Raw genomic sequence first — 26,364 nt, forward strand, 5'->3', positions numbered from 1 at the left:
TAAAAAATCAATAAATAACTGCATGATAAAGTTTTAAAACTCAATTTTATTTTTTCAGTGTTCTTAAACATTTCACATTGATCACATTAAAAATGCTTATTTTCAAGTTCTACATAGTTATTGCGCTCATAGCAAGTATTAATGGCAGGAGAACAACTAAGAAATTCAGTGAACTAATTGCAAGAGTTTACAATATCAGTTATTCAGCAAATGTGTTTCTTATCGGATTTGATGAAGATTTTTTAAAATATTTTATGAAAACAGGAAGATTCATACCAATTTCAATAATTAACAAAAAATTCACAGGAGGATATCGAAATATTCATAATATTATCATGGTATTTCATGCACCGGAAGAAATCTTTCCGGGAAATGGAAGAAATGGGTTGCAAAATTTCTTCAAAAATATTAAAGTTAGAAAATTCGTTGTAATTTTAGCAAAAACTCTAAACATTTTGAAGGAATTCTTTTTATTCTTTGCTAAAAATAAATTTACAAGAATTTTTGGACTGATTGATAATACTTCATCGTACGCATATCTTCCCTATGCTGACAGTAAAGTTCAAGAAATTGAAAATATTGGTCAACTTCCTGATGCCTTGAAAAATCTTAACGGATATCCTGTACGAACAACTAATACAGAAGATGAACCAAGAATTTTTTGGTATCCCAATAAAAAAGGACAAAGATGCATTGGTGGAAAGTTTGGAAGAATAATTATAGAATTCTTAAAGAGGCATAATGCAACTTTCAAGGAAATATTTCGAAACACTTCGGTGGACTTTAATCCGATGTTTATAAAAAATCTTATTTTAAGAGACCAAGCTGATATCATAATGAATTCGTATTTTCCTCTAAGAACTATTGACAACACTTATCCAGTTTCGGTTGAAGATGTTGTTGTAATGGTACCAGTGAATGGGTTTGTTTCTCCACATGAGTACTTTCAGAGGCCATTTTCAGCTGGAGTTTGGTTGTGTATTGGGTTCTTCTTTGTCATCATATCAGTTGTTAAGATAATCACTGAAAAGGTGACTACATCAAAAATGAACATTTGGTACAGTTTCAGTGAAATCTATTTAAGTTTGTTGGGTCAAGCTACAGAGAAACCAATAACTGCTAACAATCGCTTGTACTACATTCTGGTCTTTGTGTTAACATTCATTATTGGAATGTTTTATGCAACCTCATTTCAATCATTTCTAACAGTTTTCATCAAAATTAAACAATTCGATACTATTCAAGACCTCGTTGATAGCAATATTTCGGTAATGATGACAACTTTTCGATGGGAAATGACAAAAAATGATTATTATCCAAAAGGTTTGGAAAAAATTATTCGACCAACAAATTTTTCTACAAGTGTTCCACAAGCATATTCGATGCGTAATACAAGTTTTGCATATGCGCTAGAGAGAGACCGATGTCAATTTCTTATTGACTTTCAATCTTTATTTCGAAAATCATTATTTCGGAGGGCCCGAGAAACAATTAACACTTATCCAATTGGTTATTTGCTACCAAAGAATTCTCCATTCGAAGAAATTCTAAATGACTTCATCGTTGAGATAAAACAAACTGGTTTAATTCAGAAGTGGAATTCAGATGTTCTTTATCAAGCTAAGGCAAAAGGTTTTGGTGAAAACATGTACAAGGATTATGTTTATGAGGAACATCCTAATCCACTAACATTTTATCAATTGCAGTTTGCATGGAAGTTGTTAGTTATTGGATTGGCATTTTCAATAATTGTATTTGTATTTGAATTTGGATGTATTAGAAAAAAACAATTTTGTGGCATTATTTCGAATGTAAAATTTAAGTTTTGGTTTCAAAAAGAGTAAATTATGTCAATGTAAATGCTAATTTCAAACTAGAATTTTAGTTTTTAATGTTATAAGACCTAATAATAACGAAAATAAAGCAAAATTCGACCACTATATGATTTTTATTTAAACGGTTTGTTCAAAGAAGTCAGTATTAAAAGGTGGACCGTAAATCATAAAGACTGTCATCTGAAAAGACCTTTAGAAATGCATACTTCCGAAAAATGGCTCTGATTTGAAAGGAAAGCCTTATCTACTACTAAATTTTTGTTAGTAAGTTGATACTGAACCAACCTTTCCAACATAAAGTAAATAAAATAAAATAAAATAAAATAAAATAAAATAAAATAAAATAAAATAAAATAAAATAAAATAAAATAAAATAAAATAAAATAAAATAAAATAAAATAAAATAAAATAAAATAAAATAAAATAAAATAAAATAAAATAAAATAAAATAAAATAAAATAAAATAAACCAACTTAAAAATATTTCATGAATTTGAAATATTTCCGCAAAAAAAATTTTTTATTGAAAGAGATCGAAATTTGTTTAACTTGTTTTCGAAGAAGTGTTGTGAAATCGAAAGTATTAAACTTCTTTTATTAAACCTATACTTTATAACTCAGTATTGAATGAAACTTTGTAATAAGTTAAACAATAGTTGAACAATAAACGTATTTAATAAAGTTTTATCATATAAAACCTAAAAAGCAAGAATTTCATTCAAATTAAATTGAACCCTTATAAAAGAATGGAAATAATGTTTTAAAAAAACTAAATTTTAGTAAACGAATTTTTACAATTATTCATATTATTTAATTTTAAATAATAAAAACTTAATCAAATGGAGTGGGATTTTCCGAAAAAAGCTCTGAATTGCAAATAAATCCATTTCATTATCAAATATTGGAATACCAAAGGGAAGTCAAATAAGACCCCTTCTATTTATCTAATCAAAATCTTTCACAGCATGACAATATACTCAACACGACGAATACTAAGGAATGATTTAATTGCTTTTGAAAAAAAAAAATTAATTTTAAATATAGGTATGTTAATAGCTGATTATTTTTACGATTTGATAGAACCAAAAAGAACTATATATCTTTTTTGTGGAATAAATAATAATAGACCATGAAATTGTCATGACTTTAATTGAAAAATTTTAATTGAATAGGATAAGAATCCTGATTTAATTTAAATTTCTTTTTCTAGCTACCCTATTAAGCGTTTATATATATATCAAAAAAAAAATAAAACTAAAAAGAAATCAATAAATAACTGCATAATGGAATATTTAGCATTTGAAAACTCAATTATAATTTTTCAGTATTCTTTAGCATTTCACTTTGATCACTTTAAAAATGCTTATTTTCAAGTTCAATACAGTTATATTACTCTTAACAAGTGTTTATGGCAAAAGAACTGCAAACGAATTCAGTGAACTTATTGTAAGAGTTTACAATATCAGTTATTCAGCAAAAGTGCTACTCATCGGATTTGATGAAGAATTTTTGAAATATTTTATGAAAACTGAAAATTTCATACCAGTTTCATTATATAACGATAATTTCAGAGAAATATTTTATCAAATTCAGAATGCAATCATTGTGTTTCATGCACCGGAAAGAGAACAAAACTTTTCAAATGTCCTGCAAAATCTCTTTAGAAATTTAAAAGTTAGAAAGTTTGTTGTGATTCGAGCCTCTTCTTTGGACCTTTTGAAGCATTTTTTCACATTTTTTTCTAAAAATAAATTTACAAGAATTTTTGGAATGATTGATAATACTTCATCGTATGCATACCTCCCCTATGCTGATAGTAAAGTCAAAGAAATTGGAAATATAAGAAAACTTCCTGATTCCTTGAAAGATTTTAATGGATATAGTGTACGAACTACTAATGCAGATGACGTCCCAAGAATTTTTTGGTATCCTAATGAAAATGGAAAAAGATGTATTGGAGGACGATTTGGTAGAATAATTATAGAATTTTTAAAGAGGCATAATGCAACCTTCAAAGAAATATTTCTTAACCCTTCAAATGATCCTGCTCCGATGGTTATAAAGAATCTTATTATAAACGACGAAGCTGATATTATTATGAATTCGTATTTTCCTCAGAAAAATATTGACACCACATATCCAGTAACAGTCGTTGATGTTGTTGTAATGGTGCCAGTGAATGGGTTTGTTTCCCCACATGAGTACTTTCAGAGACCCTTTTCAGCAGGAGTTTGGTTGTGCATTGGGTTCTTCTTTCTCGTTATATCAGTTGCTAAAATAATTGTTGATAAAGTGAGAAAATCAAAATTGAACATTTGGGTCAATTTCAGTGAAACGTATTTAACTTTACTTGCTTCGCCCACGGAAAAACCAATAACATCAAACAACCGCTTGTTCTTTATGCTGGTGTTTTTATTTGCATTTATAATTGGAATGTTTTATCTTACATTGTTTCAATCATTTCTAACAGTTTTCATCAAAGTCAAACAATTCAATACCATTCAAGATCTTGTTGATAGCAATATTTCGGTAATGATGACAGCTTTTCGATGGGAAATGACAAAAAATGATTACTATCCAAAAGGATTGGAAAAAATAATTCTACCAACAAATTTTTCAACATTTGTTTCACAAGTATTTGCGATGCGTAATACAAGTTTTGGATATGTCCTTGAGAGAGACAGATGTCAATTTCTTATTGACTATCAATCCTTGTTTAGAAAATCATTATTTCGAAGAGCACGGGAAGCAATTAATAGCTACTACGTTGGGTATTTACTCCCAAAGAATTCTCCATTCGAAGAAATTTTAAATGACTTCATCGTTGAGATTAAACAAACTGGTTTGATACAGAAGTGGAATTCAGAAGTTGTTTATCAAGTTAAGGCAAAAGGATTTGGTGAAGATATGTACAAGGATAATGTTAATGAGGAACATCCTAATCCACTAACATTTCATCAATTGCAGTTCGTATGGAAGTTGTTAGTTATTGGATTGGCAATTTCAGGAATTGTATTTGCATTCGAACTTGAATTTAGCAAAACAAATGATTTTTTTCGAACTATTTCGAATGTAAAATTCAGGTTTTGATTTTGAAACAAACAAAATGTATCAATATAAATGATAACTAAAAATTAGAATTTTAATTTTGAATGTTGTAAGAGCAATAATATAAACGAAAATAAAGAAAAAAATCGACCACTTGATTTAAACAAATACTAAGATATGAGTTGATATGCATGAAAGCTGTTAAAGTAATACTATAATAATATTGAAATTCTAAAATTCTGTGGCAAATTTGTTTGAATTAGAAGTCTTTCAAAGTGAAATAACAATCAAAGAATGTTTTCAATGAATATTCAAAAAGACCAAACACTTTTCGAAGAAATGCTTAGAATTGCAAATAAATGCATTTCCGTTATTAAACTATACTCCAATATGTTAGCATTGGGCAAAACTATGTCAAAAGTTAAACATTAGTTGACCATCCAACCTAAATCATAAATTTTTTTTTGATTCGAAGCTAAATTTTGAAATTACTGTTTAGCATTAAAATAATCCAAAAGATAACTTCTTCTCTTATTTTTCATTTTCCATGGAATACTTGCACATTTTCCATGACATTGAAAAATGGCCAACTAACAATTTACATTCTATAAAGTCTTACACAAGCTATATTAGCAACTGTAAGGTTTTGAAGGAGCAAAAAGTGTTACTTTCTTGTTCATCAAGCACATAATTACTTCTTTTTAATACCCGATTCTTGGTTTTAACTAATGCCAAAAATAAAGTATTGACAAAACAGCAACTCCTTATCAGAATTCTATGAAGCGAACAGCATCATAAAAAGTCTTGTAAATTTATTTAACTTCATAATATGTACCTTCTGTCCCCCAAACTTCTAATTAAGTGATTACAGCAAAAAAAAGATTTACTTATAAACCATTTAACCTTTGGCCTTTTAAAGAGTTAATGCATATGTTTCTGTCTTGTTCGTTACAAAAGCATTAGTACCTCTCGTAAAATGATTATTTTCAAATTATTCCAATACTATAGTATACTCTTATGGTGTGACTGTTATACTAATTTCCCTTATTTCTTTTGTACGTTTATCTTTCCCTTCGGCATGTGATTTGTCATAAATTGCGAAGAAAACAAGAGAAAAAAAAACAAGATTTAAGCGCAAGTAGGTCAACCAAAAACCCCTCAGACAGACAGAAGAAGAATGAAGAAGGGGGAGAAAGAGAGAAAAAGACCGACTTTATGCCGCAAGACATTAGAAAAATGAGAAATGATAACCTTCATATATGCATAGTGTGTATATGAGCAAACCCCTCCCCACAAGAACAATGAAAGGACTCTTCGGTCGTTATGACTGAGAGAAGATTTATTGAAATTATATAAAAAAAAAGTCCTTAATAACGACAAAAAAGGATCTACCCAGGTACATTCTACACAAATGAACCTATCTTTGTTTCGAATTTTTGTTTAGTCTTGTTACATAATTCCATTCATATTATTTCGTTTGACATTTTTAAATTTTTTTCTACACCTCCTACTTAATTTAATTTTTTTTTTTTGAATAAAGTGTGCCTGTGCGTGTTTAAAATTTATAACTTAACGAACTTCTGCAACAGCAAAATATAAATGTCGTCTACCTTATTGGGAATATTCCAAAAAAAAAAAAAAAAATAAATACCCAGACTGGGACATCATAGTCAAACCAACGACGAAAAAAAAAAAGAAATTCAAATTCTTAAAAGGACGAATGAGAGCGAATAAAAAAAAAAAACAACATGGCAGATGCTTAACAATCTGGAATGCCATTAGATGACTCAATGGACTGAAGATATTGCTAAAACAATATGACACACGACCAACAAGAGATGAATTTAGTGTTAGTAAGCTGCTCCTGCTGCTTCTGTGTTTGGGTGTTACCACCTCCATCAGCTTTACACTGGGAGGGAAAGAAACGACAAAAAGTTCCTTTCAATTCTATCTTCATCTTGAAATCCTCTGATATTTTTTTTATTTTTTTTTTTTTCTGTTTTTTATTTTAAAACGTAGTCAAATGAAGCGCAGTTAATTTAACAAGATTTACAACGACAAAAAAAATGTACAGAAAATGAGGAATTTCTTCCCACACAATTCGTCGTCGTCGTCGGTCGTTGTTGTCGGGAGTTATTGCGTGTAATGGAATCTTAAATAAGGATCCCATGATGCATTAAAATGAATATTAAAAAAAAAAATGTGAACTTTAAGAATTTTTATTATGGGATTTTTCTCTGAAATTACCAACACTATTAAAAAGCTTTTCTAATTTTATTGAAGTGGTTTTATTGTTGAGATATATTTTTTGAAAATATAAAAAATGACAAATTTCTTATGGCACAGTCAAAATTATTAAGAATAAATGAAGATATAGGTACTTTTGGTATTTTATGATTTTTTTCTTGGACTAGTATATTTAAGTTTAATGTTCAATTAAACTTTCGAATATTTCGATGAATTTTACTATACCAAGAAACAAAAAACTTTCTCGAAAAGAGTTTAAAAAATTAATATTTTTCAATTTTCATTAAGTTTAACTTTGTTATAGCCAAACTTAAAGGCATAGCATTTTTAGTAAACATCTTTTTGTAAATCACAAAATAATAAAATATAATGTCAACATTTGTTATAACCGAAAAAAGTTATAAAAATTTGTATTATATTTCATTAGGGGAGAGTGGGGCTAAATGTAACAGGGGTAAGAATTAACAGCTAAAAAAAGCGATGTTCCTTTCAATATTAAGAAACGCGTAAAGGAGAAAAATGCTCAATTTTTGCATATCTACCGGCACATTTTCTTCAGATGAAGATTAGACGATAGGGTGAGAAGTTACACTAGTGGTGCCCAAAAAATGCATGTTTGTAACTTTTTTTTTTAATTTTATTTTTGGTCTACCTCTTTACCCGAAAAAGATAGAGTGCTAAGTGTTTTTTTGTTATATGCAACTGTGTTTTGGCTCAAATTGCGTGTATATGTTATGTCTATATCAGTTTCGCTTTTTTTTTTAAATTGATTTTATGTGCCAAATTTCATGCTGGGGATAGTTGTAACATTTTTCCGGGGCAAGTTGTACCATGTAAAAACCTACCTATACTGAAAAATGGATTACCTAATATAATTAACAACCCTGAATATGAATGCTTGTAATTGAATTTGTATTTATTTTGAAATTGGAAACACATTTTTGAACCACCACTTGAATTCATAAAGCTTATAAAACATTTTATGAATTCGAATAACTTTTATTTAAGACTACTGTCAAATTTTCTCTGGAAATCTTGGATTTGCTCCACTTTTTACAAATTTGCACCAATAAATTTCATGACTGAGGTTTGTTTTTATTGTTATTAATTAAAAATAAATAAATATAAACAAATAAAGGTATTTTTCTCTTATTTTTAGTTCTTGGTACAACCTACCCCGGTATGTGTTACACTTTGCCCCGTATGTGGGGTAAGTTGAAACAACACGATTTTTTTTTTGGAAGCTTTATTTTTCAACATTACCGTTATGTTTTGCTAAATTTTTATGATGGATCTTGGAGCTAAAACATGGGTCTTTAATTTAAAAAAGGTCTGGTTGACCCACTTTCAAATTTGTAGGAGAACCATCGATTTTAGAAAAAAGTGTTACATTTGGCCCCACTCTCCCCTAAATTATAATTTCTCCTGCTGAGATTAATTTTTTTAGTTTTTAGTTTTTAAGTTTTTATTCTTTTATAATAAATAATTTGTTTATAACGTTTTTTTTTTCATTTTCGTTAAACGAAATCAAGTTTTGGAAATGTTATTTCTTGGTTTTTGAGGTTGTTAATATTTTACGTCATTTTATACAAAAATATATGATTTAGGCTTAATGTTCAGGAAATGTTTATAGAATTTATAAAAGTTTGGTTGATAACCAACTCACTTAGCAAAAGCTTAATAATCGAAATGGATTTTTTTTTTGCATTTGAGAACACTTCTTCGGAAAGAATTCTCAAAATGGACTCTTTTTCAATAATAATTTAATTTTTTTAACAAGCATTCATTTTCCTTTAGTGAAATTAAATTTTAAAATTTTAAAATATTAAATTAATTTTACTAAATTTAACTGATATTTAACAATGTAGGCGCAATATTCCACAAATTTTAACGAATTAGAAATTCTGGTTAAGTATCAACTAAGTAAGCAATATTTAATACTAGCTAAAGTTCTAATTTTTGGGTTAAACCCAATAAAACTATTAATTAAAATAAATACTCAACTAATGTTTAAGTTTTTGTAGAAATTTGTTCAATATTAACATGACTTGCAGAAGTAAAATCTGCATGTTTTCCCGAAAAACCCTTTCATATATCTACATTTACTGACCACTTTGTACCGTTTAAATAAAAATCAAATTTTAGTCGATTTTTTCTTTATTTTAGTTTTGTTTTACTAATATAACATTTAAAAATAAAATTCTATTTTACAATCATCATTTTTACTGATACATTTGTTCGGTTTTAAAACCAAAAACTAAATTTTACCTAGGAAACAGTCCGGAAATATTTTTTGATTATGCCAAATCCAAGTTCTATAATGAAAATACAATTATTGAAATTATACTGGTCTGCAAAATTTAACTTTTTTTTCTCCTTCAAATAATTTTTTGATATTATGAAAGATTAGACTTTCCTGAATCTAAGTCTGGTATCAGAAAAATTCTATCAGGTACCATTTTGTAAAAACGATTTTTGAAAAATGTGAGTAGTTTCTAAAAAATCCCTCTTTTAGATTCATTTGAACTTGTATATAATTAAAACTATTTGTCGCATTGAGCTCAAATTTGGAGAACTTATTCTTCATAATATGTTCTTTTACGTTCATGTTTACTCATTTTTTAAAATACTGATTGACAATAAAAGCAGACATTTCGAAATCCTTCACTTTTTAGTAAATCCAACATGAACAAAAGCACCTTAATTAAGGAAAATGTAAAATATCAATGCCCATTATATTTAAAAAGTCAAATATGTAAAAAAACCAAAATAAAAAACATTAAACAAAATTTTTACGTGTTTTGTAATTTTATATACTATTTTTCTATTTAGAAATATGTTATTTTTAATAAACTATTCAATAAACTGCCTTGTAAAGCTTCAGATTTGTTTCTCCTAGAAACAATAGTACACTTTTCTTATAGTTTTTGCTGAGTTAGAATCCGAAGTCAAAAAAATTCTATCACGTCAGGATTTTAAGATATTTGCATTAAAGTATCACAAAATCAAGTTTTTTTTTAGAAAATCTCAAAAAAAAACTACTATATCTCAGAAACCAGAGCTGGCCGAAATTTGTTGAGCTCGGATTCAAAATCAGCACACTAAAGTCCATTAGAAACGTATACTTTTGTTCTAGGGAGAAAGATATATTAATTTTTAGAGATCAGTTTTTTTTTTATGATAAGATATGCCAAACCTACTAAACTTACTTAAATTGAGATATCTCGGAGAAGAAAAGAGATATTGAGAAGATTGAAACTGAATTTGAAATAAAAAACTAAATTCTTTTATAAACCGTAACAATTTTAATTGAAAAATATTACATGATGCCAAAATATTTCTTCGAAAACAGCAAAAGAATGGGTTTTTTGAGATTTTCTAACGGGAATATCTAAAAAACGTGACGTGCTAGATCAATACTGACTTCGGATTCGGAATCAGCATACAAAAATCCTTTAGAAAAGTATAGTTTTATTTAAAGGAGGATTTCCTTGCAGACCAGTGTTATTAAAAGAAATCGATTTTCTTGTAATTCATAGGCACTTTAAAAAAAATTCACAAATTGCATTCATTTTGAAATGTTTCCTTAATTTAATCTCTGTTTTTAGATAAATGTTAAAAATAAATAATCAATCATTTGCATTGAGTGAGGGGCATTATGGGTCGAAATACCCACGAATCAATTTTAGCCTTGCGAAAGTCGAATTGAACCTACTTTTAAATAGTTTAAAAACAACTAAAAATAGGTACGCTTTTATGTATCATGCATTAAAAACTATAAAATAATTTAATTGACTTAAAGTAAATGAATTAGATCAAAAAGCGTAGAGAAATTTTGTTCAAACTTTATAAAAGTACACGCAACAAAAATGCGCTCTACGCTTTTTGATCTAACCATTTTTTCTAAGTCAATTAAATTATTTTATAGTTTTTAGTGCATGATAAAAGCGTAGGTACTTTTAGTTTTTTACACTATGTATTATATTTTATTTATAAACAATTCAGGCCTAGAAATTTTTTCAAGTGTAGGTCACTAGACCCTGTAAGACAGCCCCAAAAAAAAGTGTGATATTTTTTAGGTTATCTCGAAAACCTGACGTGATGGGGCGAAACGGACTTCGGATTTGATTTCAATGACCCAAAAACTATATGAAAATCATAGTTTCAACCCCAGGTCAGAATTTTTTTTTTTTTGTTAAGTATCTTAAGTTAACAAAAAAAAAAAAAATCAACAAATTTTCCCGCTGTACATTTAGTAAATTGGACCTCAAAAATAAAACTCGAAAACTTAAACAGAATATATCTGTTTTGGTAAAAATAAGATTCAAGACTGAAAATCAAAATGACTTTTTAAAGAAAAAAATGATCGAAATCTTCCAAAATTGAGTCTAAATTTATTAATATTTTAATTGAATACTTAAGTACCTACTAAAATTTATAAAAGTACATAACAACACTTTTTTAATATATAAACTTTTGTTAGAACTTTATACTCCCAAAATATCAGAACCTTATGGTGCCACTGAAGATCAAATAATGTCAATTTTGCAAAACTTTATGAGCTAATTAATGTTTAAATAAGAAACTGATATACAATTAAATCACTTTGATTTACCTCAAAACTAATAAAAAGTCCAATGAACTTGTATTCTTTTTCTATTCTTCTTCTTTTAATTGAAAGTTTGTTTCTTAATTTGTGTCTTTACCACTTTTTAAACGTTCTCCATTCCATTCAGACATTTTGCCTTAATTTTTCTTTCTTGCGTTCTTAAGCAAAATTAAAAAAAAAAGGAGTGCAAAAAAAAAAAATAATACCTACCAAACAATATCTCTATGAAAGTGGAAATCTTGAATACACCAAAAGCAAACAATAAAGAAAATTAAATTTATGTAGATAGATAGTATCTACGAATTAATTTCGGTATTTTGGTAATCATTTCAACACAAAGCCATTTAAGATAACAAAAGATTTGAACCTTTTTTCTCTTCTATTTTTTTTTCTCCAGAAAGCACAGAGAGGATACTAAAGAATATAAATACCTACCAACCATAAGAAGAAAAGATCCTCTCAAAAACATGGTCATGGTCGGTTCGGTTCAGCTTTTTTTGTTGGGGGGGGGGGGGGGGGGTAACGGGAAAGTCACAAAATAGGGTAGATACGGGGGTGGGAACGGTGTGTAAGAATATATAAGAGTATATATATATATGGAATAAAAGATTTCATTGGCCTTGGTAATGCGGCTGTTAACATTTCAAGTAAGTTAAGAATTGTTTACCCTTCGTTAATTATACCTCACTGTGTTTTGTGCCGTCCTTCAACTTTACATTTTCTATTTTCTGAATTACCCTTGAACCTTTTCGAGAATTAAAAAAAAAAAATTAAAAAAAAGGACTTGCAAAAAAAACGACCTTTCTGCTAGACTGATCCTAAGCAAATAAAATATAAGCACGACATCCATACACACACACACACAGAATTCATTCATATGAAGATTTGATATAGTCAACCAAACAAAAATCTAACCTTTTTGAGTTTAAAATTAATTTGTCGTATGACCCCTATTCCATTATCCTCCATCATCCTTCAAAATCACACTGCTACTTGAACTCATTCATCCCAATAAACCTAATTGTCCTTAAAATGCTGCTCAAACTCACCTCCCTCAGCTTCACCCCTAGTTCATCATCATAGAACCACCACCCAAACCACCAAAATTAAAAATAAAAAAAAAGAGATAAAAAATGAAAAGAAAAAATAAAAAAAAAAAAAATCCTGAAGGACGACAAAATGAAATTCAAAGAAATCGAAATCTATATTTGACTGATATGTAGAACATTTCGTATTCAATTTGGGAAATTTTCGAAAATTGTTTACACAACAGGCAAAGCAAATATTTTATTGAATAGCAAATATTACGTAACTGAATCGATACAGCAGCAGAGCAAGGAGTTTCCAGAGTGTATGGAATTTCGACAAACACTCATATCTACAGGATATGAGATAAAAAAAAAACGTGTCCTGGTATCTCTAGGACGGGGCGGTACTGGTAACAGCAGCTAAAACACATGTATCGAAATCGAATTCGAAATGAAACTCGAACACAGGTACTGCTACACGATGACGCCGCCGTTCTTTATACGAAGATGATAGGTACATCGAAACATGGCCGACCCGCCAGCCTCTCCAGGATAAAAGGAAATTGAAATATAAAACGAAACAGAAAACTGAAAAAAATGACAGAAATGGGAGGAAAAGAAGCCAAACAAGAATGATTTAATAAATTATTCCTGAATTTCCACAGACATATTATGATGATGATGACGATGTTTGTGGCGATATATCGAGGAGAGGTGGTGATATGGTAACAACATTTATATACACGAGGATACTCCCTTTTGCCCTTTCTTGTTGTCGTTGTCGCCCGTCTCCATATCGCATTCGATTTGCGGATGGCAATTCAATTTTGGATTTAGAATTCGCGACATATTACGCAAAAGTGTTATTAATTTGGAGACCAGATTGTGTTTTGTTGATATTGATGGCCCTCTTTTCCTATTCCCGTGTCAAACCCGGAAAAAGGGGTGCCGAAAATCGGTAGCAGATTGCTTTGATGCCTCACGACATTCACACGCATTTAAAGTCATATTGTTATGTAAGCATTTTTTTTTTTTTTTTGTGTGCTGTAAGGGTTTGAAAATGTTTTTCATATTTTTATTTGAATTGTTACATCCGACACGAGCTGACAAAAAATATCAAAACATTTACTGATAATGGGATAATTTGATTTCTATAACGGAACTCTTCAAAACGTTTTGATAACAATCAGGACATAAATATTACCTTTTGGTTTGCATAGAGATAACTTTATTTCTCCTAAAAGTATACTATGTTCGAAGGGTATTGGAGAGTTTGGGTTTTTATATCTTTTTCTTTAATTTGATATGGAATTCTTTGGTCCTTGGAGTGTGCAATGAACCATAAATCAAAAATGTCCTGATTCAAGACAACCGAAACAACAAAAAAAAAGGATAATAGTATTGTTGAAAATATTACTGATTTTTGCCAAATATTTTTACAAATTAATCCCATAATGAGTGTATCTTCGTTGTAATCATAAAAGATTATGAGCTATACTGCTCATTTTCAATGTCAAGGGTTGTAGTCATTTGACCATTTTTGGTGACCACATAAGTGCCTATTTGACTTTCAGTGGCTTGTAGACTTTTTTTTTTTTGTTTCACTTGTCGCCAACTTAATCCTTAAAATAACATTGGATTTTATTTTTTCTCGTTATATTGTTTACCGAAATACTAATAGGATTTACTTAAATAATCTCCACCACTCTCAAATTAAACATAAATGAAGAGGAAGACGCCTCATAGATATGTTTTTCCTAATCATTATGTGCTTGGTTTATGTGTTATTCTTCGAGAGTGAAAACAAAAAATTGATTTAAGTGATTTTAGTAATTTGGGGGAGTATAATGGGGGTTGTGTGTTTGTACATAATTAGGCTAAGACTGCTAAAGTGGTTTCAGGAAAAAAAAATTATGGGAGAAATTAACATTTTTTTGACACTTACTACAATTTTTTTTTGAAAATATAACTTCACTATTGAAGACAGATTAAATATTGTATTGAACCTTATTATTTATGAAACTTTGGGAACATTTTTTTTCAGCCGCACTTCACCAATGTGAAAATATTGAAAGTTAAAGACCTAAAAAATTTAAAGGTTTTAAACCTTTTGAAAGATTCTTCCTCTAAAAAATAATGTGAATTTTTTTAAGTGCAACAATAACTCTTTTTTGAAACTGAACTTCACGAACGTCAAATATTAAAATTAATAAGAAATTTATTTACTTAAAATCCGTATTAAAAAATAATTTTGTGAGAAAATATTTTTCCAAAACATAGTTATGTAAAACTTGAAAGAACCTTTTTTTTATGCCGCACTTCACGAATGTGAAAAATACAACATCAACCATTCATAGATACTTAGCCCTCATTATGTAAGCAGTAATCTACAGGTTTAAATAAAAATGCAAAAGATATTTCTTACATGCCGAACTTCACGTATGTACCTACATAAGAAAGCTTCAAATTTTAAACTTTACACCAATATATAAAATGTTAAGTTTTAAGTGTCATGTACCAGGAACCAGACCTATCTTTCTATATTTTTGGGCACGCTGAATCCGAATTTCAAGTCCGTTTGGCCCGGTCACCCTCCAGTTTTGAGCTGTGACTGCATTTTGTTTGGATTTTTATGACTTTTTTGGAGTTTTTTGCATTTTTCAGAAAACTGAAGGGTGTTCGGGCAAAACGGTCTTGAAATTCGAATTCAGCGGGTCGAAAAACATATAGAAAGATATGTCCGGTTCCTGGTACATGGATCTTTTTTTTTTGTGTGCCGGAGATGAAAGCGAAATTTCGCGACAGTGCCAGCACACCAAAAAAAAAGTTGTATGTACCAGGAACAAGACCCATCTTTCTATATGTTTTCGGACCCGCTGAATCCGAATTTTAAGTCCGTTTTGCCCGGTCATCCTCCAGTTTTGAGAAAAATGTAAAAAAGACCCCAAAAAAGACAAAAAACTTCATTTTTTTGAGTTTTTTGCATTTTACTCAAAACTGGAACGTGACAGGGTCGAACGGACTTGAAATTCGGATTCAGCGTGCCCGAAAACATATAGAAAGATAGGTCTGGTTCCTGGTACATGACACTTTTTTTATTTTGTGTGCCGGTGTAATTAGCAAGTAGAAACTTCCTACAAAATACTTGTACAAAAATCAAAAAGTAATTTCTATTAAAAAAGCCTAAAGATTGTGAAAAATATTCGAGATAGAAAGTTATCAAGAGTTTTATAAAATCCAAACCGTCTTAAATAGTTTCCTTTCAAATAGTCAAAAAAAAAAACCTTAAAGCCACGCTCAACGACAAAAAGCAAACAATATTTAAACCGAACTTCACGAATGTAAAAACTTTTAGGGTCAAAATGTTATAGAAGTTGATAGAATTTGAGAACTCAATGAATGTATAATTATTGCAGAGACATACATATTTCAAAAAAGTCATACTAAATACTCGGCAATTTGTTTTGTAGCTGCACTCCACGAATGTGGTACATATTCTAACTCAACCACCAATAGATTTTTAGCAGTCATTAGGCAAATGAAATTTGTAAAGAAAATTCGAACCACACGAATGTGAAAATATCCGAAGTTGAAATATGGTAAAAACTTCATAGAACTTCAGCGCACGTTCAGTGAATTATACTTGAAGTGATATATTTCGAAAACCTCATACAAAAAATAAAGTAAAGATTTTTTTTAACTGCACTTCACGAATGTGCAAAAATTTAAGACTTGAAAGTCTAAAACTTAAAAAAAAACTTAAATTATCCCTAGAAACAAGCAGTTTTTGGAACAACTCTAAAGATGTTCCTTAAAAATATTTTTTCCGAGCCGCACTGCAAGAATGTTAAAATGCCTAAAAACACTTAATTTTCAACTGAACTACACGAATGTTAAAATGTTCATAATTCAAACTCAATTATGGTTGCCTTTATAAAAAATAATGAAGTTGATTTCTTACAAAAAAAAAAAAACATCTTTGAATCGACCTAACCTCACGAATGTGAAGTCCAAAATAAAATTTTAATCCTCATTATTTGAAACAAGTAAATTTTCTAAAAAAAAAAAAACTTCCAACACTCACCTTTCTCAAAAATCCTTCATTACACTCCTTAGCCGTACTCCTCCAATGTCTATGCCGATAACGTGAATTACCCAATTTTAATGTACCCCTTAGCTGTGCCGCCTCCGATACCACCCGCCGTATTGTTTGATATCTCAACCGATTACACCGATGAATCGGCTTCATTAACATCTGTACACCGTGTTCAGGTTCCGACTCAGCACCCGAACGCACCTGATCATCATCATCGTCCACCCACGCACTCAGTACACCCTCAACAAAATTATACAACATTTGGATGTTCGATTGCATCGGAGCCGAACCGGACGGAGTATCAGCCGATGGTGGCTTTATTAATTTTCGATTTTGGCACACCTCCCGCAAAAGGTTCTCACCGAAATGCACAGTCTTATGACGTCTCCGTCGCGAATTCAACGATGCTGCCGATGCTGATTTCATCAGCTTAGCACCATGATGACCGCCAGCACCATTAACGCCACCGCCGGTGCCATTCAAAGCACCACCGGAGCCGCCATTTTGTTTCTTCATTTTGCTGGTCGTTCGTGGTAGCGAGGCACGTGAGTCACCGCGAGTCAGTGTGTTTGGTTGCGAGTTTGAGCGGTATTGATGATGGACCGTTGCCACCGTCGTAGTAGTCGTAGCATCATGCGACGAGTGTCGTAAGCGGTGAAAATCCGCAGCAGATCGTGGCAGTGAGTTGCATTTCGCGGCGTTGATACACTTTTGATTTTGACACACCCGCTGGGGCCGACACTCGCGACACGAGCGCGGACACACGGATGCTGGTTGCTGGCGAACCGGTGCCGCCGCCGCCGCATGGTGGTCATACCATTCGTTGTAGCAGCAGTTCGGGTCGGTGCAAATGGGCAGCAATGGGCAGGAAGGATCTGTACAAGGTGGCGAAGGACTTCGAGGAGCTCGTTCCGCTGACGATGATTTCCGTTTGGCAGTTGCACCGGTACTGCGAGAGCCTGTCATATCGGACACCGTTGCTGAACGTTGGGTCTGATGGCGACGCGAACGTTCCCGTTTTGCTTCGCGGTCTTTGGGTGGTGGTGGTGGCGGTTGCGATTGTGGCTTGGACGTCAACATTGCCTCCTTTAATGGTGGCGGGGGTGGTTGCTGATCTTTTGGCACGTACTGGTATCGGTCCTTGTGTGGTTTGGCATAAAGTCGTTCGATATTCGGTGCAACCACTTCACTAGCCGAATGTCGCAACTTTCGTTCACGCGAACGGTCCACATGCTTTGGCGGTGATGGCTTGCGCTCCGGTTGTGGCTTTCCCATCGACTGAAGCTTATTCAGCGGATATGGCGTCCAATCTGCCGCCGAAATAATCTCATCCTCCAACTCACGATCCGAATGACCGAGTGAATGCCTCTTCTTTGGCGTCGCTGATGCATCTTCATGCGAGTGACTCCGAGGGGCATCTCCCCCGCTACCATTTCGTCGGTGATGCCGAATACTGCTCTTAGGAATAGCACCAGTTTCCTCTTTGGATTTCGATGTCTGAAGCTTCGTCAGCCATTCGACAATGTCACTCTTCAGCAGCGAAAATTCACCGGGTCCCGAGTGTTGTCGTTGTAAAGGCTTCTTTAGCAATTCGGTAAGTTCTTCTTTGAGAGACTTGGCATACGATGTGGCACTTGTTGGCTTCGGATCAGACGCTTGACGTTCGACGGTGCTGCGTTTTCGTGGCAAGTGCTCCAACAACCACTCTGGCACTTCGTCTTTCATCACAGTTGTTGTTAATTCGCTGGGACCGGACGAGGTTCGGGTTGGTGGCTGTTGGCGATCCAACCACTCGATGGTTTCTTCCCGAACAGGTCCACTCTCAGCCGAACGCGCCGAGTGCCTCTGTTGGGCCTTGCGATCAAACCATTCGGATTCATGTGGCGCCACAGCTGGCGGCTTTCGCGAAATGCCCGAATCTTCTTCGGCACTCTTTTGCCGACGCGGCGGCAGCTGTGGCGGTGGCAGTTGCGGCGATTTATCTTCGATATGCTTGTGATGAGGCACTGGTGGAGGAGGCAGTGGCTGCTGCTGCTGCTGCTGCGACAAAGGAGGGTGGGCGTGTGTGTGATGAGCATGCGGCGGATGAACATGCTGATGTGGCGGTGGCAGTCGCACCGAACCTTTTCGCTTGATGCATTTCTGCTCCATTGTTTCCTCATCCCGGGCTCGCACTCTGCGCGTTATCTCAAATATATCCCCATTTATCTGATGGTAGAACTTTTCCACTTCCACACCCCGATCGAACTCCTGTTTGGCATGACTCGCCGTTCGAACGAGAGCTGGCTTTGCCGGGACAGCTGGAGCAGGTTCTTCCTTCTCATCATCGCCATCATCCGAATCACCACCTTTTCGCCCAGTTAACGCACTTAATGGCTTTGGAGGCAATGCCGCAGCTGCAGCTTCCACTGGTTGCTGTTGCAACAGTCGATCCAAGGACCCATGATGGGTTTTGATGGTCGGTCCCAATGGGCCTTCGCCAAGCGATTGCAATCGACACTGAGCATTGCATATGCATACGCCACGCTTGCTGCTGCCAAAACGAAACAAACTGCTTGCTAATCCACTTACACCCCCGCCCCCGCCGCCGCTGCCGGTGGTGCCACCACCCCCACCCCCGGCGGCTACATCCCTTCCCGAGGCCGTTGTTGCCGATGTCAAATAATTCCTCCCCTGAGAAACTGGCGTTATATCGACTATCACGCAACAGCAATGCAACGAGAAGGTCTTCTTATCACCAGTGCCGCTAACGGAAGAATTATTATTTTCACTACTGCCCTCACTGCTCTTTTGTGAGGCGGCCAGAATGAGCTACCACCAATATCGCTGCTGCTAATTGCAAACTCCAATAATGGAAATAATTTTCTTCGGGTTTTATTTGTCCAAAGAAGTTGTTGCTCCTCGTGACGGCGAATACGGCGAATACAACAAACTGCTACTACAACAACAACAACTAACGATGAGTTGATGATGATTTGAAAAGAAGAAGCTATCCTTGACTCAGGATGCAATATCCACTCATACATTCCACAATTATTTGCATTTGATTTAAAATTTTTTTTTATTTTTTTTTTTAAGAAAAAAAAAATTTTTTTTTTTTTATATTTTTTTTTTTAGAAAAAAATTTTTTTTTATATCACAATTTTTTTGTTTTTTAATTTTAAATACTAAATAGAGTTTTGATTTTAAATTTAAGTTTAAGAATAATTTTTTTTTAAGACTAAAAGATAGAAGAGCCGATTTCGATTCGATGTTTTTAATTTACACGAAAAGATTTTATATCCTCAGCTCCTTATATGCGGCGACTAAATTTACGTTTTGTTAACCTAAACTGTGTTTCATTGTGAATTTTCCAACTCGGCGGTTGTAGAAAATCATGTTTAAATTTTTTTTTTTTTTTTTTTTAAGAACAAAAAAAAAATTTTTTTTTTTAAATAATATTTTTTTTTTTTTTGTATTTACAATCAAATCACACGTGTGCTCTCAATTCTGTCCATTTTAATGTGTTTTCCTTTTTTACACCATACTAATAAGTTTTTTTTTTGTTTAGTTTAAACGAATAATAATTTTTTTAAAATTTCACTATTTATGTAGATAATATTTATATATATATAATTTATTATTTTTTAATTAAAAATAAAGCTCTTTTTTACATTATTTTTTTTTTTTTACACGCACTCTCTTTTAACCAAACAACAAAGTGGAAGAAGAAGATGTGACAAAAACGGGTCGAAGAAATTTTTGTAACAAAAAACCAAAGATTAATTTGCAACGCAACATAGAAGAAAAAACAGGTAACAAGGATATTTTCTCTCCACTTTACGTTGTTGTCGTTGTCGACATCGTCGTCATTGTCGTCCTTATTTCATATTTTTTTTTTTTTTTTTTTTTTTTTTGCTCACACACTCTCTCTCTCGCTTATATGGTTTTGGTTGTTGTGAAGGATTATTTTCCAATATAGGAAAAGAAGGTGCACGTGCCAATATTATTTTTACTTAACTTTCTACCATCATCATATTTGCTTTTTCACCTAAAAAAGAAGAAAAACAAAAAAACACTAAAACACGAGGCGAAAAAAAGAAACACACAACACAGCACCATGATTCGTGTTTTTTTTTTTTTTTTTTTTTTTCTTTACATATGTTTATGTTTTGTATCGTATATCCTTAGTGTGTCAGGTTGCGGCGAGTGGCGCGGCGACGGGCGGCGGTGGTAGTAGCGGTGTGGTAATGGCGGGTGGTCGGAGATGGTCGGATAGTCGGGTTTTGTTGGGGGGGAGGAGAGCTCGAGAGGGTTTTTTTTTTTTTTGTGTTGAAGAATGCAGAATATGGCGGGCTGAGTTTTTTTTTTTCTATTTTTTTTTTTTGTTCTAGGAGCAAGCGGGCGGGGGCGGTAGTCGGTAGATATATATGGGGGGATGGGGGGGTTTTTTCGTAGTATTATATGCCTGTTTGTATGTCGAATATATACTATAACTGGGAAAGGATGTTGATTTAAGTGCGCTTTTAACACATATTTATTCTTTTTGCAGTGAAGCTAGTGCTGCTCTACTATAGTGTGCAATAGTGCTGTTTGGTGCTCTGCTGATGCGATGCGATGCTCTGCTTGTTGTTAGCTTGGCTTGGCTCTCTGACTATAGTGTGTGTATGATGGCTAAGAGCGAAAAGGATTTTGCTACTTGTTTTCAAATTTTTTTTTTTTTTTTTTTTATTTTGCCTTCTTGGTATTTTTTTTGTATTTTTATTATTTCACTGTGATATCCTTTGTAAATGCACACAAACACATTTTTCTAAAGAGCATACACAATAAATGAAATATATAACAAAATAAAAGAAAAAGATGAATAATAATAAAAAAAAAAATATTTCAAAATCAGCGCACAATAAATTTCGAAGGAAATAAAACGAAACGTTATCCTGTAGGAAATTTATATATGGCAATGCAAAGGGACTAAGAGAGAGTACTCTTGGCTATGGTGGATTTAATGCATCTATCTAGTGCATATTATGTTCAATAAAGCGCGAGCAAGGAGTCAGGACGAGAGGACGAGAAAAGCAAGAGGAAGCAGTGTAGTAACGTCAACGGAAACACGGCAGCACCCCGGAATATCAGAAAAAGAGAGGAAAACACCGATAAATATAATAACAACGTTTTTGCGGAAGACGTCACACAGTTCGGTATATTCGGTTCGTTTCGTTTCGGGCGGTGAAGGACATTCACAAGAGGAGCGTCGTAATAAGATCAAATTCGCACAAGAACACAACGAACAAACAAATAGAAGACAAGAAATACAAAAAAAAAAAAATAAAAAAAAAAAAAACATCCAACAAGGACGAATCAAATCAACAATTTCTATTATTTTTTTCCTTTTTTTTATTTTTGTGTTGAGTCGTTGAAAAAAAAAAACTCTCTGAATTTGAGATGAAAAAAAAAAAAAATAAGGACGAAATTAAAGGGAAATCTGTATCCTGGAAATATCTCTCTCGATGTGAAATGTTATTGCGAATTTAATTTTAGTTTGATTTTTTTTTTTTTTAAGGACACTCCACCAACAACTCAAAGGGAAATGAATATACAACAAAAAAGGACGAAGTAGATGATAAAAAAAAACCTCTATACACAATGATAATTTTTTTTTCTTATTTGTTGTTGTTTTGTTTTCTATTATTTTTTTTCTATTCTTCTTATATTTTATTTTTTTCTATGTGTGTGGCGCGATTCACGGGATAATTCCAATTGACGCACACATCGCCCGACGACGTTCTCGATATGACTGAGGCACTCTGGCAATGATATTATTAAAATCGTCCATTTTCAAAAAAAACCAGAGAGAGAGAGAGAGGACATCTTCTTTATAATATGAAGAAAAGCTCAAAAAAGCATCAATATTTTGTGTTGGAAAAGTACAGAACTGTAAATAATATAGTGTTGTTCTATTCTAAAGGATCCCACCCATATCTCATAAAGTGTAGGTATAACACTTTAAGTATTCATTTTCAAGTAGTAATTCTAGGACACAACAACGAGATGAGAAAACCAAAAAATTAGAAAAAGAAAGAGAATATATATTTTTTTTTTTTTTACATAATTTAAGCTTTTCCATATTGAACTACCTTATCGACATCATGCGCAATAGTATACTAAACTTACATAAGCTTAGTTTGAAACTGTTCTACAACCAAGAATAATAAAAAAAAAAGCTCAATTTTTAACTTTTCCATATGTTTAGTTTGAGGAGAGCAAGGATAAAGAGACGAGGTCCTTTTATAGAATAAAGTAGGTAAAGTGTTTTTTTTTTTTATGTATGTATGTGTAATTGTAACAAAATGGCAAAAATGAAAGTGAATTCTTGTGCTTTCTCCATTTTATTTAGAGAGAGATGAAAGAGAGACATATTCAGAGAGAGGGGAATTTTTTTTTGTATATATAACAACTTTCGCTCTTTTATTGCATATTATGTACCTATACTTTTTTTTTTGTTGAGTGTAATGTTTTTTTTTTTATTGTTGTTGTTTTTGTTACTTCTGTTTGTTTAAGTGAGTTAGTGGAATGTATGAATCTCTTAATTAAGCTTTAAAGTTAACATTATTATGGACCAAGGCGAATGTAAAAATTGTTGGCCTATACCTAGCCCAAATTTATACACATCATGTGCGCAGAAAACTTTTAACAGTGGTGAGGAAAAGTTTGATTTTTTTTTTTTAAGTTTGATGTGAAAAAAATTGACACAAATTATATCGATAACAATTCAAGAGCATTATGGTTTTTTAACTCGAATGTGAAACATTCCCAAAACATTGATAAATTTCAAACAAAAAAAAAATATTCAAAATGTTTCTCAGACAGGTTGAAACCCAGTAATTTACCTTTATATTCTTATATATTTAATGTTTAAATTTGACTTCTGTCTTCTACTCTACAGGAATTCCTTGACACGGTTTTTGGGATTGAAGATCTATTTATTAACTTCGAATTCACATAAAAACAAACCTTTTTTGTTTTATATTTTCTGAAAAATAGGAAACCCTAAAAAGCTTGAAGAATATTTGTGAAAAAGGTAATTTTTTTTCAATATTTTTTATGACATGTTTATTCAAAAATAAAAAAAGCAATTTTTAAGATCTGTCTCAGCTAAATTAAATGCCTGTTTATCATCTAAAAATCCACATCAGCGTAGTAAATATTTTCCATTTCTATTTGCTAAACTAAAGGAATCCCTTAAACAGCTTAAGATAATCACTTTTTTCTTATACTTTTGAAGAGTTTATTTTTTTTTTCAAAAAATAGAGCGGAATTTTGAAAATCTGGCTCGACTATAAGTCATCTAAATTGAATTTTGATTTTCCACTATTGTTTTCCAAGCTACAGGAATCATCTTAAAAAAGGTGAAAAAAGTACTTTTAAATACTTTTCGTGAGTCTATTTCTCCAAAATAAGATAGTAGTTTTGAAAACCTACTTCCATCAAATTGAAGTTTTGTTCATTAGCTTGAAATTCACGTAAGCACGATTTTATTTTCCGCTATTTTTCTCTGAAATATATAAATGCCTTTTGCGGCAATGATTTTTTGTGAATAAGGTTACTTTTCTTAGTACTTTTCATGATATAATTTTTCAAAAACATAGATCAATTTTGAAATTCTGCTTTGAACAGATGGTCGACCAATTTACTTTTTTTTTATTAACATAAATTCAATATGAATATTCCGCTCCTGTTTGACAAGCTACATGAATCCATTTGGCAGTTTTGTAAACAATTCGTCAGTGAAATAGGTACTGAAAAAGCAATTCATTCGAAAATGAAACACTTTGAAGGAAACGATATTAATCTGAATTTTACCGCTGTCGCTGATATTTAGCATAGGTATTTAGCGGAAATTTCAGTTTGAACTGAATTTTAAGAATTTTTATTAATTTATCTTGTTTCCTCTGAGATTCACCAGTTTTAGTTAAGATTCAAAGTTTCAGTAGAAATTGTATAAATTCCACTGATTTTTTTAACAGTTTTCACTAAAGTAAACGTATTTCAGTTAAAATTAATCAATTTCCTTTGAACTTTAACAAAGTTTACGAAATTTTGGCTGAAATTTTTAAAGTTCCAACAAAGTTAACTAGAATTTAGAATTTTAGCTGACTTAAAAAAAATGCAACCGAGTATTAAAAATTTCCGCTCAAGTATAATCAAGCGGAAAAATGAAAAAAAAAAAATATTCCGAAATAAAATATTGAAGGTCAAACAATTATTTAATTGCATATAAAGAAAAAGAGATTACAAATCACAGTTTTTGAAACATGAATTAATTATCCGTTTCCAGTAGAATACAAAAAATACAAAAACTACATAAACAAACCGTAAAAACAACAACGAAATTATTTGTTTCACTTGAAAAAATCAACTCTTTTTCAATTGAACAAAATAATATTTTTTTTTTTTCAAAAATTTGCATCTGAATAAATCTCCTTTCTAGCTTTTTTTTTAAATATGCACATAAATATGTTGTGCCACTCTGTAATATAAAAAAAAAAAAACAAAAACAACTATACAACATGCATATAACTTCTGGTTTTTTTTTTTTTGCAGCAGTTTTTCCAGTTTTCAGGTTTCAGGTCCACACGAATAACACACCGAATTAATGAAATTCAAAAGCTCCCCAGGTCACATCCCTCAATTTTGCTGATAAATTTCAATATATCGCATTTCCCATTTTAGTAGTTGTCGTTGTCCTACGTACCTACTCTCAATATACACATTACTCCCTTCTATATAAATTTATATATGAGTTGAGTATGTTTGACGTATTTTTTTTTTTTTTTGACGACGACCTCCAACAAAGTTAAAACAAAAAAATACAAGAAAATCTTCAGAAAATTGTAAAAAAAATAAAAAAAAAATCATCAACAAGGATATGATTCTACTTCCTGCTGATGCCAACAGTCAACAAATTTTCCACAGTTCCATATCCTTCCTTATGATGATGCTTTGCCACTGCCACCCTAAGGACACTCTCCATTCATATACCAACCATACACACATCCAAACACAACTGTAGTATGGAAATGAAAATATATTTTACACGCACACAGTCCCTCTTCTGAGTTCTGATGTGAAATGTATAATATGCATCAGTGGGATAGTACGAGTAACATCGCATCGAACGACGAATGTGTGCTGGTACTTACAGTATCCTGCATATTGAATCAAAAACTTTGTAATTGGGTTATCCTTTTCGACATCGAAAAACGTTTTGGCAGCTTGAATAATTTTTTACTTTTTTTTTTTAAATTAATTTTTTTTTGTCAGCTTTTTTTTTACTCTTTTTGAGGAGGTGAGTTGGAGAAGGGGTATTAATTCGGTCGAAATTCTAGAAGGACACGTGGAGATAATGTTTAATAATAGTTTTTACTTTTCTAAAAAAAAACCGACCGAAAGTATTAAATTTGTTCCTCGAAGGTATGTTTGATGGGAATTTATTTTAATTTTTTCAAGCATAATTAAAATTATA

General features: G+C 31.9%; 1 protein-coding gene and 1 long non-coding RNA gene across 2 annotated transcripts in view; both read right to left on the reverse strand.

Annotated features, from left to right (window-relative positions):
* The window catches only part of LOC129908972 (protein still life, isoform SIF type 1), a 419,398-nt gene that overhangs the window by 245,240 nt on the left and 147,794 nt on the right, over nucleotides 1-26,364 (reverse strand). The window lies entirely within an intron of this gene.
* Nucleotides 20,723-23,648, reverse strand: LOC129908977 (uncharacterized). The gene is made up of 3 exons (XR_008771381.1): nucleotides 21,827-23,648; nucleotides 21,001-21,651; nucleotides 20,723-20,892 (listed from the first exon to the last, which is right to left on the reverse strand). It is a non-coding gene; the product is annotated as an uncharacterized LOC129908977 (long non-coding RNA).

Source organism: Episyrphus balteatus, chromosome 2 (assembly GCF_945859705.1).
Source record: "Episyrphus balteatus chromosome 2, idEpiBalt1.1, whole genome shotgun sequence".
Lineage (NCBI taxonomy): Eukaryota > Metazoa > Arthropoda > Insecta > Diptera > Syrphidae > Episyrphus > Episyrphus balteatus.